Here is a 13135-nt window from a genome sequence, read left to right on the forward strand (position 1 = left end):
TTCCCATGCATATTAGCAGGAAGCTGGATTGAAAGCAGAACAGCCAGGAGTCCATCTGACATTCCAATATGAGAGGCTGGCACCACAAGCAGTGGCTTTACCCTGCTGAGCCACAGTGCCTGGCCCCTGTTCTACTCTTCTTTGTATCTCCAATGCCCAACACCACAGCTGGCCCACCGAGAGAATGACTGAAATGAAGCAGTCCCATGTTTGTCCCGTAGTTTACTGAGCACGACAGACAGCCTGGAAGACTGACAAGGTTGACTCAATCCCAGGGGAATCTGAACCTAGAATGTGGCCCAGTATTGTTGTCTCTGCCAGAGCGACAAAGTAAAAAGCAAAAAGTGAAATGTGTTGCTTCCATCCCTCCAGGAACCTTCAGAAAGTTTCCAGAGGATTCATTATGACAGGGAGAGGCATGGCTGACAGACCACTCACTGGCTCTCAGGATGCCTTGGGAGCCACTGTTGCATTTTCCAGTTCTTACAGAAAGATGTGTGCTCAGTTCTTCAGCAAGGGATAGGCACAAGACCTTACCCTTGCTCTGAGGGAGTCTTGGGTTTCCATGTCTGCAGGTGAAAGGACCACCGTGGCAGATTGAAGTATGGTGGGATCTGGAGTGGTGGCGTCCCAGCTCTTGTGTGTGGAACCCTAGGGTAGGACCAGGAACTATGGGTTTCAAAGATTTATTTATTTGAAAGGCAGAGTGACAGACATTGATGGGGTTGGGGGAGGAGAGATAGAGATTTTCCATCTGCTGGTTCACTCCCCAAATGGCCACAACAGACAAGGCCAGGACAGGCTGAGCCACGAGTCAGGAATTCCATCCAGGTCTCTCACACAGAAGGTGGGTGCCCACATACTTGGGCCATCACCCACTGCCTTTACAGGTGCGTTTGCAGGATTCTGGATTCAAAGTGGAGCAGCCAGGACTCAAACTGGTGCTCTGATATGGGATGCTGGCATCACATGTGGTGGCTTAACTCTGTGCCATGTCAGCCCCACACCACGTGCTTTAAAGTGGCACTCTAGCCGAATCTGATACAGATGCTCCTAGGCCCCCGTGGTCACAACCCTGGTATCCTACTTTGAACCTGGTGGGCAGGGAAATGGAAAGAGCCTTTACCAAGCTCTAGCCACAGTGAACTATCCTTACTCTAGGAGTGCTTCCCCAACAGGGAGACATGTTTCCTTGGCAGGCTTGCCAAGTACCTGGAAAATGTATAGGAGCGTTGTCGTGGCTACTTCTCTGGAATTTCCTTAAAATAGGGCCCTATAAATGGCCTGAGGATTAGCCCGTGTGTCTTTCTGAAGCCACTGTCAGCTCTTTATTTCTGCTCTGTGTTTCATTCACATACATGTTTTCCAAAGGTGCAGAGCTCTTAAGGGTGGGAAAAAACTCACATCGGTTACTGCCATCCTTAGCATGGCATTCAAAGTTGCCTGGGATTTGACTGCAATCTACTGGCTTAGTTCGATGGCTCGCTTCACGCCCACCACGGTCCTATACCTCACTCTCTGAGGGTCCCACAAGCACTGTAACTGGCTGACACCTCCCAATAGAACAGCGTACAGAGGGTAAAACACTGAAATACGTCCTTATTGACTGGTAGATAGCGATTGTCCCACACCCACAGGACAGCCTCCGTCTGCTATGCTGGACCATCCCCTGACGTCCCCATGAGGTGGCAGTAAGTTAAGGGTTAATGTCTGGAGCAGCAGGGGGCTCCTGGGACCCTGCTGCAGCCCAGCTGAGCCTGCCCCTCCATGCTGACTGCTCAAATATTTTTAATATTACCTCCGGCTTCCACATTCCCCAAACCCACATCCTATTTCATCCCTCTGGGCTTCTGCCTGAGCTGTGCCCTCTGTCCAGAATATCCTTTCCTCCAGCCCACCCCCCACCCCCCTACCCCCCCACCCCCCGTGAAACTGCCACCGTCCAGCAGATCTCGGGCTCCAACTCAGTCCTCCCGCTCCCACTACTCTCTCTGCCGTAGCCACAGGCCTTTTCTCCGAGCCCTGCTTAAAAACCCCTGTATTTGGCCTGGCTTGTTTCATCTGTGCACAAGTTCTAACAGATCTGCCTTCCCCATTGCTGGGATTTTCAGAAGAGATTTCAAGGTGAAATAGTGTTGAATAAATTTCCAGAAAGCCAATCCTGGGCCACCACACAATGCCTTGGAGACTAACATACCTCTGTGCAATTAGCTCTCTCCCAGAGGAGAGAAACACCCATGTGTTTTGGCCCCTGGCAGGCGTGGTGCCCTAGCTCCTTGGGTATGGCTTTGGAGGGCTGCAGAGCCACATTAAAACGTCCAGCACTAAGTCCAACAAGGCAGGCATGGCATGCAAGAAAGCTCCAAACCAAAAAAAAAAAAAAAAAAAAAGCAGCAATTGGGGACAGAGGGGCTGGTGCATGGCTTCCTGGCTGTATTAATGGTGCCTCTTCCCCTAGATCTGACTTGTGCTACACCTGCCATCCTGCCAAGCCATGGGACAGAGCTGCCAGGCCATGGGCCTGTCACATCGTTTCTTACATCAGTCACTGCTTCTCTACACTTCCTTGCTCTTCTCTTTGTGTTTTCTAACTTTGAAAATCAAGCTTCTCTACGTCCACGAGATGCTAAGCCTCCTAGGGAAACAATTAGTCCTTGCTGACTCTTCCACACTCCATAACATCTAACGACTACAGAATTAGACAACCATCAGGCACTTACTACATGCCAGGCTTTGTTCGGTGCCCTTCATCTACTCACTCAACGACATCCTATTATCAGGTACCTTTATTGACAAATGGAGAAATGAAAGCTGAGGGCAGCAATGTGAACTATCCTTGCCACACCAGTGGGGACTGATCCATCCAGGCTGGGCACTCTAGCCTCATGTTGCCATTCTTAACTATTCAACTCCAGCAAGTGTACAATAAAGGTGCATGCTCCCAGGGGTGCAGCAGCCAAAACGGACCCTGGTTCTTTTCATAGTGACTTTTACAAGCATCTGACATCCCCAAACTTCTCCCAGGCAACTTGGAGCTGCGTTACCACCACACGTGTACTGTATCGGCCCCCAAACGCCAGTCACAGGAGACATGTGGTAGGTTCACTCTTCCCAGGGTTAAGTGAACGGGAATGGACAAGTGCTATAACTGTTCAAAGGTCTGAGGGGTAAGCCCCAGCCTGCAGTGCCGCATCCCAGATGTGCACTGGTTCAAGTCCCAGCTGCTCTTCTTCCGATACAGCTCACTACTATGGCCTGGGAAGGCAGTAGATGGTCCAAGTCCTTGGGCCCCTGCACCCATGTGGGACTGGAAAGAAGCTCCTGGCTTTGGATCAGCTCAACTCTGGCTGTTGTGGTCATTTGGATAGTCAACCAACGGAATGGAATATCTCTCTCTCTCTCTCTCTTTGTCTCTACCTCTCTCTGTAACTCTTTCAAATAAATAAAATAAATCTTTTTAAAACATAAAAGCATGGGGGTAGTTCAAACACTTTAGGAGCTGTAAGCTTCCACTTATCATTGAAGCCGAGACAGGAGAGACAGGGAGAGGAGTGTGTGTGTGTGTGTGCGCGCGCGTGTGTGCAGGGTGAGTGGATGATGATCAATAGGGAGCGAGCTGGTGGGGCATCTCTTTTTCTCCTCCTCCCTGTAGCTGGACAAAGCCTGTCTGTCTCAGCTTGCAAGCATTTGTAAAGAGCCCATCGCCTCCCCTGGCCTCCCGCGCGGGGTGGGAGCAGGGAGCTATTCATCACTGTCAGGAGATGTGCTGCACACAGCAGGGCCGGCTTTCTTCCCCGCTGCTTCTGCAGCCAGGCCTGCAAGTCTTGAAAAGATGCAGAACATGCACGTCCCAAGGACCCATTCATGGACCTGGCCCATTCTGACTTCAGCTCCAGCCCCCTGTGGAAGCTGGGGCACGAGGGCTTTTCCGGTGCCTCGTTTCTGCCGCAGCCAATCCCCACCCTGGGCAATCTCGGTGAGGTCTGGGGTTAAAATTCTCCAAAATAATCACCAAAACCCCCACCGCTTCCCTTCTCCGCAAAGTTGGATTTTTCAGACTGCTCTCAGCAATCAGACCGCTGCCGAGGCGGCCCATAATCATTAAATTATGAAAATACAAGTTGCCGGGAGGAAATGAAGGCCAGGTTTCACTAGGGAAAGGCCTGCTTTCTTATGAAGTAATTATAAAATTAAAATGTGATATTTCTCTGGCGAGTCTGAAACGCCTCCCAGGGAGGTCTGGGGCACACCAGCAACATCAGCCTTTGCACTGGCGCGGGACTCAGAAACCCTTCTGTGCTTCCAAAATGCCAGAGACATCTGCAGGTAAGTTTCCCAAGGCTGGGGTAAGAGTGATTAAAAGCGAAAAGGAAGAAAAGCACAGACTTTGAAATTTTCAATTACTCTTTAAAACTCAAGAGTCAAGCTGTTAGAAAATGCAGACTTTCCAAGTAAGACTCATAACGCTGGGTTAATTAGACCCACAGGCGTGGCCAATGTATAAATTCTGGCCCCAAAGAGGGACACTGTCCCTTTAAAAACTGCCTGGGGATCAGTGCAAGAGCTAATGAAGAGTGTCAGTTGGGGCTGCTTTATTAGGAGGTCCTAGGGAGGAGGAAGCCTGGGGTTTCGGCAACAGGGCTTCTGTGCTTGATTCAATAAATCAATTTATACTAAATGCGGGCGCAGCTCTGGAGTTGGCTTCATAAAGCATTCCGTGGCATTTCTCCATCTGCATCTCCACTTCCCCACCAAGCTGGCCTGCCTGTGCTGTCAGAGGCCATTGGTGAGAACAAGAAAGAATTCAATAGAAGTCACAGCTCCAGTATTGGTACATTTCAACTGGACATGCTGGGGGCTGCCTCCGAGGAGTTGCTCTTTCCAGAGAAAGTTCTGCTTGTCGGTAAGAAGCCGTAGGCTGTGGGGCTGTGCTGCTCACCCCTGAGCCAGGCTCCAGGCTGCAGAACCAGAACAAAGGTCACTCCCTACAGAATGGAGAGGCTTGCAAGTGAAGCTGCTTTTTAATGAGATTCCCAGGCTCAGATACGCTCCCCAGGGAGTCAATGGAAAAGCAAGAGGCCCACAAGTGCCCAGAGCTGCTACCCACCCAGGAGGCACAGGCCAGGGCTGGGCTTCGGCTGCTGAGGGAGAGGGCAAGGTGTATCATAGAGAAGGTGTGTTATGTAGATGAAGTGGGTCTGCCTTCAGGCTGGCCAGCAGCACGCAGCTTCTCCGCTACCCAGCAAGTGACGGGTCAACTGTGCATAAGCACGATGACTGATACCCCTGAAGACGGGGGAAGAGGACAGGAGCCCCCAGCTGACTCAGTCCCACAGCGACGGGGCCAGAAGCTCCAGTGTGCCCTCCACTCTGGCTGCCCCAGCTTGCTGCTGGGACACTCAGGGTCGGACAGTAACTTGCACCATAGTCCGCTCTGCCCGCGAGCCAGAAACACACAGTCCGATTAGCTGGACCACAGGACCTCCAGTAGAACATTCTATGATGCTCTGCAGCGGCCCCTGTCCAATTCAGTGGCCACTGAGCAACTGAGAGATGGCCAGCGTGAATGGGGACACACATTTTAAATTTTACTTAGCTTCAACTGATTTAAACGTACATAGCCACACGTGGCCAGTGGCTACTGTGCTTGAGAGAACAGAAAAGGTTTCTGTGGCCTTCATAAGGACAGTCAGTGCTGTAAGGAGAGAATGATGGTTGATTCCATTCCTTTCCTGGTGGAAAAACCCCGATTCTGCTCATAGCTTTAAGGGAAATAGAGAAGAGGGAAATTATCCCGACACATCATCATGTTAGAATCATAAAAAGGAAAGGGCTACAAGACACAAGAATAAAAGGTCACTGCCTCTGGAACCTCTCTAGCAAAACCCATCTTTTCCAGAAGTAGAGCAAAGCTCATGACCGCTGGACACAGAGGCTGGTCCCAGTGAGAGATGCAGTTATGCCCAGGATGCGCCAAAGGCCCCAGCACATTGGCAGAGCCACTGCCCCAGAGCCCTCTGCCTTGAGCAGCGTTCCCCTTACTAAGTTAACAACCACATGACCCTCTCAAGTTACCAGTCCAGCCTGTCTCTGAAAGAGGACCATCGTAAATGTGAGAAAGGTTTGGCTGAAAGGAAGAATTCTGGTGTACTCTGCTCATAACCAGAACCATCTGGAAGCAATCTCGCAGACACACGATGGCCTTTTCTTCCTTGGCCCTTGCTCTCTCTACAAATCCCATCAGCCCAGGAACAGCTGCTGGAGAATCTGGCCAGAAGCCAGGCTTTGGGGGGAAGCTGCAGCTCCCTCCCACACCAGTGTCCTCCTGGGCCCCTAGTCTTGCTGGTCACCCCATGTGGCTGGACCCAGGGCACGGAGAACACTGATCCTACAAGAGAAAGCAAAATCCCCAGCAGTCGCGGGCGCACGGACGTGATGCCATAAAGCCAGCTGGGAGAAATTGTTGTTTCAGCTCAGTAACATAGACGCTTGCCAGCAAATTACGGCCTGAGACAGCTCCGAGGGCTGCGGGTCAGGACACAGAGCTCTCACGATGACACAATGCCAGCTACAGTGTGCATTACCCCGCAACAGCAGCACCACACAAAGGGCTGGGAGGAGGGGCACCAGCTTGGGGATTCTGGCACCAGGATGAACACCACCAGGCGCAGAAGGTGAGGGCTGAGCGGGTGATGGGAGAGCAAGGAAAGGCCACGTCAGGGACCGACCCAGCACTGGGGGCACCGCGAAGAAAAAGGCTTTGTAAATCAAGCCGTGGTGCCAACTACCCGAGCGGAGGGAGGAACGGGAGCTGGGGGATGCAGGGAAGAGACCAATTTCATTATGAAGGGCCTGGGGACAATAACCTTTTGTCCTCTAAACAATCTGGGCCTGCCAAGCTGCTCCACAGTCTCTGAGAAAGCAGGAGGGTGGGAGAGAAAGGATCCCCATCAGGAGGCAAGAGACTCATCCTTAATTATGAGACAAGGCTTCCCAGAGCTGACATCCTCCCCCACACTTCCTCCCTGCTGCAGACACGCCACGGAAAGCTGGCACGAGGCTCCTCTAATGAGAACAGTCAATTTTCCTAAGCCTAGGAGACTCGGTTCTTCTGGGATCTTCCCCACCCTCCCCACCCCCGAATTGCACACATGCTCTTTGTGATGAGCGCGAAGCCTCGCAGTTTAATTTGACCAGTGATCTGCAGGGTCATGCTGGGACCCAGACAAGTTACTGCCTCAGCAGCTCCTCAAGTGCTCTGTTCCATCCTGCTGTGCCCTACAGGACTGTGAAGGAGACACAGCCCCTGCTTCAGTTACACAGGAGCTCAGAACTGAGTAATCTCGTCTAACCTCGCCCTGTAGAGAAGAGGATGGGCACATGGGATCAGAAAGAGCCAACGGAGTCAGATTCAGAAACCTGCGTTCTGGACCTTGTTCTGACACTTGTGCACAGGTGGAAGCTGAGCAAACCCCCATATCCCTCCGAGATTCAATGTGTTCACCTGCAGAATGGGAGCTGGGAAGGGGGTCATTCGCATCTGGCAGCTCCGCACAGAGGAAAGCAGTGCACATCCTGATGTTACGCTGCCTGGCTCATGTCCCAGCTTCTCTTACTGGCTCTGTAACCCTGAGAAACTTAGCCTCTGCACCTCCATTTCCTCATCTGGAAAATGTACTGACTTCGCAGGATGGTTTTAAGGGTTAAATATGAGGCCGGGCAGTGCTTGAGCATTAGCCGTCCCGAGAACTGTCAGCCAGCCCGGTCACCATCATGACTAATGGAAGACAAAGGAGGAAAGAAAAATTTCCACAACCAGCCATGTACTACAAGGATTATATAGCTTGGCAAGGGCACGTGTTTGGTGTAGTGGTTCAGACGCTGGTTGCGACTCCCTCATCCCACAGCAGAGCACTTGCGTTCAAGTCCTGGATCCTCTCCTGATGCCAGTTTCTAAGGCACAAACTGTGGGAAGCAGCAGTTGATGGCTCACGTAGTAGGGACTCTCCCACCCATGTAGGATACCCTGGTTGAGTTCCTGGCTCTTGGTTTAGGCCTGGCCCAGCTCTAGCTGTTATAGGCGTTTGGGGGAGTGAGTCAGTGGATCAGGGCTCTCTCTTTCTCTCCCTCCCTCTCCCTCTCTCTTTCCCTCTTTACGCTTGTAAAAAAAATTAGCATTGTAGTAGGCAGACTCTTTGTTTGCTAGAAAGTTTCAAAGAAATGAGTTCACAGCCCAAGGCTTCTTTTGAACCCAAGACACATAAAAGAGGAGGTAAGTAAGGACTTACTAACACCCTTGGGCATGCCACACTCCAAATGCCCACCAGTCCCCCTGGAACAGACTGCAACAACTCTGCAGTACTTTAAGGCTTTCAGAGGAAAAGAAAGACGGGACAGATTCTTCTCTCTCCCAATTTTCTAGCCCTTTTCCTCTGTAGACAACTGAGAGAAGCTCCAAATTGCGACTTCACCTTGTTTAAGTCATAAAAATTAACTGCATGATTTTAGGTTTTCTGTTTCAGCATAAAAAGATGGGGGAGAAATGACTGATTAAAGTAAGGGAGGAGGTTTATACATAGGTAGTGCTCTAAATTGCTTTTCAACTTCCCAAGTTCTTGCAACAAAGACATCAAGGGCTTTCCTTCTCTTCAAGTCCCCTTTACAAATGAAAAGTAAGACACAGGTAGGGGATACACAAAGGTGAGCCTGAATTTCTGCTTGTGGTCAATGCAAATCAGCAAATCACATCTGACAGAAACCATTCTCAGTCTGGGATCCTCAATTATTTAGTACCTTCTGTGACGTTCCATACAATTAAGAGCCCATTTATGGACTGCTTAGGACCATTCTAAGGCAGGGGAGGGGCTATGGAGGGAATGGGTGGAGGTAGGGAGGGGGAGGAGCTGAGTGTGTGCAGAAGTTGAGCCCCTGCATTTATTTACTTTTAAAAAATCAGCTTACAGCAAATTAGCTTTAAAAAGGAGCTTACAGACTAGTTGAGACAGACATAAATAGGTGATTGGAGTAATTCATGAATTACCACTTAAATTTATATCTTGACCTAAATGATTTCATTTTCTCTTGCCACTTCCTTTCTTCCTTTCCTTCTCTATTTTCCATGTCCTTTCTCTATGGGCACAATCTTTAGCCATTTGTTAAAGGAAAAATATAAAAGACACCACACACACACACAACTTCAAAGGACAGGAGAAGGGAGTATAATTTAAAAAAAGACCCTAACCAATCACACTTTCTACTATAAAAAGAGATTTCAGTGGGACCTTTAGAGCCTTTGAAAGTAGCATACCCATTAAAGTGCCAAAGCCGATCACATCACTGGAAGTGTTTCCCAAAGCCACTGATGGCAGCTGCCCCTCCCTTCCACCTGCAACATGGATCCTCTTCCCCAAGACAAAATCCTAAGCATGATATTCACCAAGTTCATTGTGACTGCTCCCATCTAATTGGCCTTTCTGGCATAGAAAGGACACTCACATGGCCTTGCTTCAAGCCCAACATGCCTTAAAGCAAACTCAATATTCCCAGGCCTCCACTGTCCACATCAGCAGCCTGCCCTCTCTTGTTCTGCTGGCCAGTACGGGAGTGCTGACTACAAGTCAGGCATAGGACGGGGCATGGGAGGCACACAAGGATTCTACAGTCTAGTTGAGGAATCATACAAACAGGTGCTTGCAGGCTTCCCTGACCTGCTCCTTGACCTAAATCATTTAGTTTCTCGCTCATTGCTTTCTTTTTCCATGCCCTTCATCTACACAGCCCTGCAGACGTCACATGTGGATTATTGTTAGTTTTTCTCTGGACACCTGAAAATGCTCTCTCTTCTACTCAGTCTCCTTTAACCTCCTCTTAGGACAGTCTTGCAAAAATAAACAAACAAACAAAACAAACAAAACCCACTGCTTTCATTTAATTCTCCTGAGGAGCCCACAAGGGCAAAGCCTAGCCTCCCACTCAGAACTCTGAATAAGTCTGAGTGTCTCTCTGGCTTCCCAAGTCCCCTGTTATGCTCTCTCCATACCAACCCAGGCTGTTTCCTTCTATTCTACTTGGCCACTTTGCTGGCTGTCCTTTAGATCTTTCTGTTCAGGCGTTTACCATCACGTGGGTTCCCTTGCACAATACCAGACCAAACCCCACAGTGTTTTTCTGAATTAGAGCAGATCTCATCTTAAACTTTTCCACAAGAAGTATTGATGTGGCTACTTAAAATAAAAATGGGTTTGTAAGAAACCCCAGTCAGGGTCAGAATCATGACTCAGAGCTGCAAATCTGGTAAACCCTTTACGAGACACTCATTCATGTTTTAGTACAGGGGTAGATACTTGGGGCCAGTGCCATGGCTCACTTGGTTAATCCTCCACCTGCTGCGCTGGCATCCCATATGGGTGCCGGGTTCTAGTCCCGGTTGCTCCTCTTCCAGTTGACCTCTCTGCTGTGGTGGGGAAGGCAGTGGAGGATGGCCCAGGTACTTGGGCACCTGCACCTGCATGGGAGACTAGGAAGAAATTCCTGGCTCCTGACTTCAGATCAGCACAGTGCTGGCAGTTGTGGCCATTTGAGGAGTGACCTTTCTCTCTGTCTCTCCCTCTCACTGTCTATAACTCTACCTGTCAAATAAATTTTTTAAAAAAGTAAAAAAAAAAAAAAAACAGGAGTAGATACTTTAGTTCTTGTAGGTGGACACAACCTCTGCCTTAACCACTCAACTACTCTGTCTGCAGTGTGAAGATAGCAGTACAGCAAATGTAAACAAATGGATTATTAAAAAAATACTTGTAGAAACAAGTGGCAGGTGGAATATGGCTCTCAGGAAGTCATTTGCTGACCTCTTTCTAGAAGAAGAGTAAAAACAAGTGAGGGTCTTTCTTTTGGGTAGCAAAGGACAACACAAAGTCATTTAGATCAGCCTCCCATCTTTCCTGGGAAGTTCAACCTCTGCCTTCAAGATAACATGGACCCGAGGCATAGATTTTCAGCTGAGAAGTCATTGCCATGGGAATCTGGGCTGTGACCATCTGAGATAGGTATTTTGGTTAATGAAGAAAAGATAATGAAACCTTTTCTTCCCTTTGTTGGAGATTCACCAAGAGAAGAGGCCATTGGTCTCATTCTCCTGTGACTGCTTGGACTGGCAGGAGGCTCACCTATTAGGATCAAACTCCTAAGTGCCAGGCCTGCTCTCATTTTATCCTGACATCAAGTCTATGGTGCATGAGAGGACTTCCAAAAGTTCATGGGAAAATGTAATTTTTTTTTTTTTTGACAGGCAGAGTGGACAGTGAGAGAGAGAGACAGAGAGAAAGGTCTTCCATTGCCATTGGTTCACCCTCCAATGGCCGCTGCAGCCGGTGCACCGCGCTGATCCGATGGCAGGAGCCAGGTACTTCTCCTGGTCTCCCATGGGGTGCAGGGCCCAAGCACTTGGGCCATCCTCCACTGCACTCCCGGGCCACAGCAGAGAGCTGGCCTGGAAGAGGGGCAACCGGGACAGAATCCGGCGCCCCGACCGGGACTAGAACCCGGTGTGCTGGCGCCGCAAGGCGGAGGATTAGCCTAGTGAGCCGCGGCGCCGGCCCGGGAAAATGGAATTTAAAATGAGTTTATTTTACAAGAAAACAATTTCTATTCCTAATACATAGAAAATGATAGAAAATGTGTCTTATGAAAAACAATGCAGGGGCCAGCACTGTGGCGCAGCAGGTTAATGCCCTGGCCTGAGGCGCTGGCATCCCATATGGGCACCGGTTCTAGTCCTGGCTGTTCCTCTTCCGATCCAGCTCTCTGCTGTGGCCTGGGATAGCAGTAGAAGATGGCCCAAGTCCTTGGGCACCTGCACCCATGTGGGAGACCCAGAAGAAGCTCCTGGCCCCTGGCTTTAGATAAGTGCAGCTCCAGCCGTTGCAGCCATCTGGGGAGTAAGCCATTGGATGGAAGACCACTCTCTCTCTCTCCCTGCATAACTCTGACTTTTGAATAAATAAATAAATCTTAAAAAAAAGAAAAACAATGCAAACTTTTTCTTTCACCAATATAAACTCATATTTTAATGCTAACTTCTTTCTTGCACCAATATGAACACATATTTTAATTCCTTTTTCCCATGAATGTTTTGAAGAACCTTGTGTAAGCACACATCATATCCACAATACAGATAGGAGAAATATATTAGGTCTTAGTCAACATTAGCCACTGATCTATAGACAAGGTCTTGGAGCTATACATAGGTGTGTTTTGGGAATAGGACCCTCCTTGACAAGAGTTGTTCTTTCAATGTGGATGTGGTAAAATAATGAGATCTTATTTCCTCTAGTCCTCATAATGACCTTTCAAAAGGCTTATCTTTTTCCATTTTATCCATGGAAAAATAAGCTCTAAGGGGTAAGAAGCTTACTCAGGTTTGCTCCTTCAGAGAAATCAAAGTCAGGATTCAAACTCAAGCCAACCTGACTCCACCAACCACTGGCCCATTCCTTTGAGCCCCTCTACTTCTTGAGTAATCCTGAAAAATAAGGTTGAATGTGTTTTAAAATCCCCCAGACATCTGCTCTGTGTGAAGTGAGGAATTCTGTTAGCATCATGGGATCTGGTATCCCCAAGGAGATCCTCAGAGAATCAGAGAGGCAAATCTATGCCTGTAGGGTTTTTTTTTTTTTTTTTTTTTGAGAGGCAGAGTGGACAGTGAGAGAGAGAGACAGAGAGAAAGGTCTTCCTTTGCCGTTGGTTCACCCTCCAATGGCCGCCGCAGCCGGCGTGCTGTGGCCGGTGCACCGTGCTGAGCCAGGTACTTCTCCTGGTCTCCCATGGGGTGCAGGGCCCAAGCACTTGGGCCATCCTCCACTGCACTCCCGGGCCACAGCAGAGAGCTGGCCTGGAAGAGGAGCAACCGGGACAGAATCCAGCGCCCCAACCGGGACTAGAACCCCGTGTGCCCACGCCGCAATGCGGAGGATTAGCCTAGTGAGCCACGGTGCCAGCCATGCCTGTAGTTTGAGACCTGGTCCTACGCAAAAACAGTAGAAGTGGGTGTGGCCCTTGTCTGTCACCAGAAACCCAGGTCTGGCTGCACCTCCTGATCTAAACTTCGAAAGTAGCTTCTCATGGTGAGGACGCTTCC

General features: G+C 49.5%; 1 protein-coding gene across 3 annotated transcripts in view; it reads right to left on the bottom strand.

The window, feature by feature from the left end:
- Positions 1 to 13135, bottom strand: part of PPM1H (protein phosphatase, Mg2+/Mn2+ dependent 1H) — a 300918-nt gene that overhangs the window by 66367 nt on the left and 221416 nt on the right. The window lies entirely within an intron of this gene.

This window comes from Oryctolagus cuniculus, chromosome 11, assembly GCF_051225735.1.
Source record: "Oryctolagus cuniculus isolate XC-2025 breed Fujian yellow rabbit chromosome 11, ASM5122573v1, whole genome shotgun sequence".
Classification (NCBI taxonomy): domain Eukaryota; kingdom Metazoa; phylum Chordata; class Mammalia; order Lagomorpha; family Leporidae; genus Oryctolagus; species Oryctolagus cuniculus.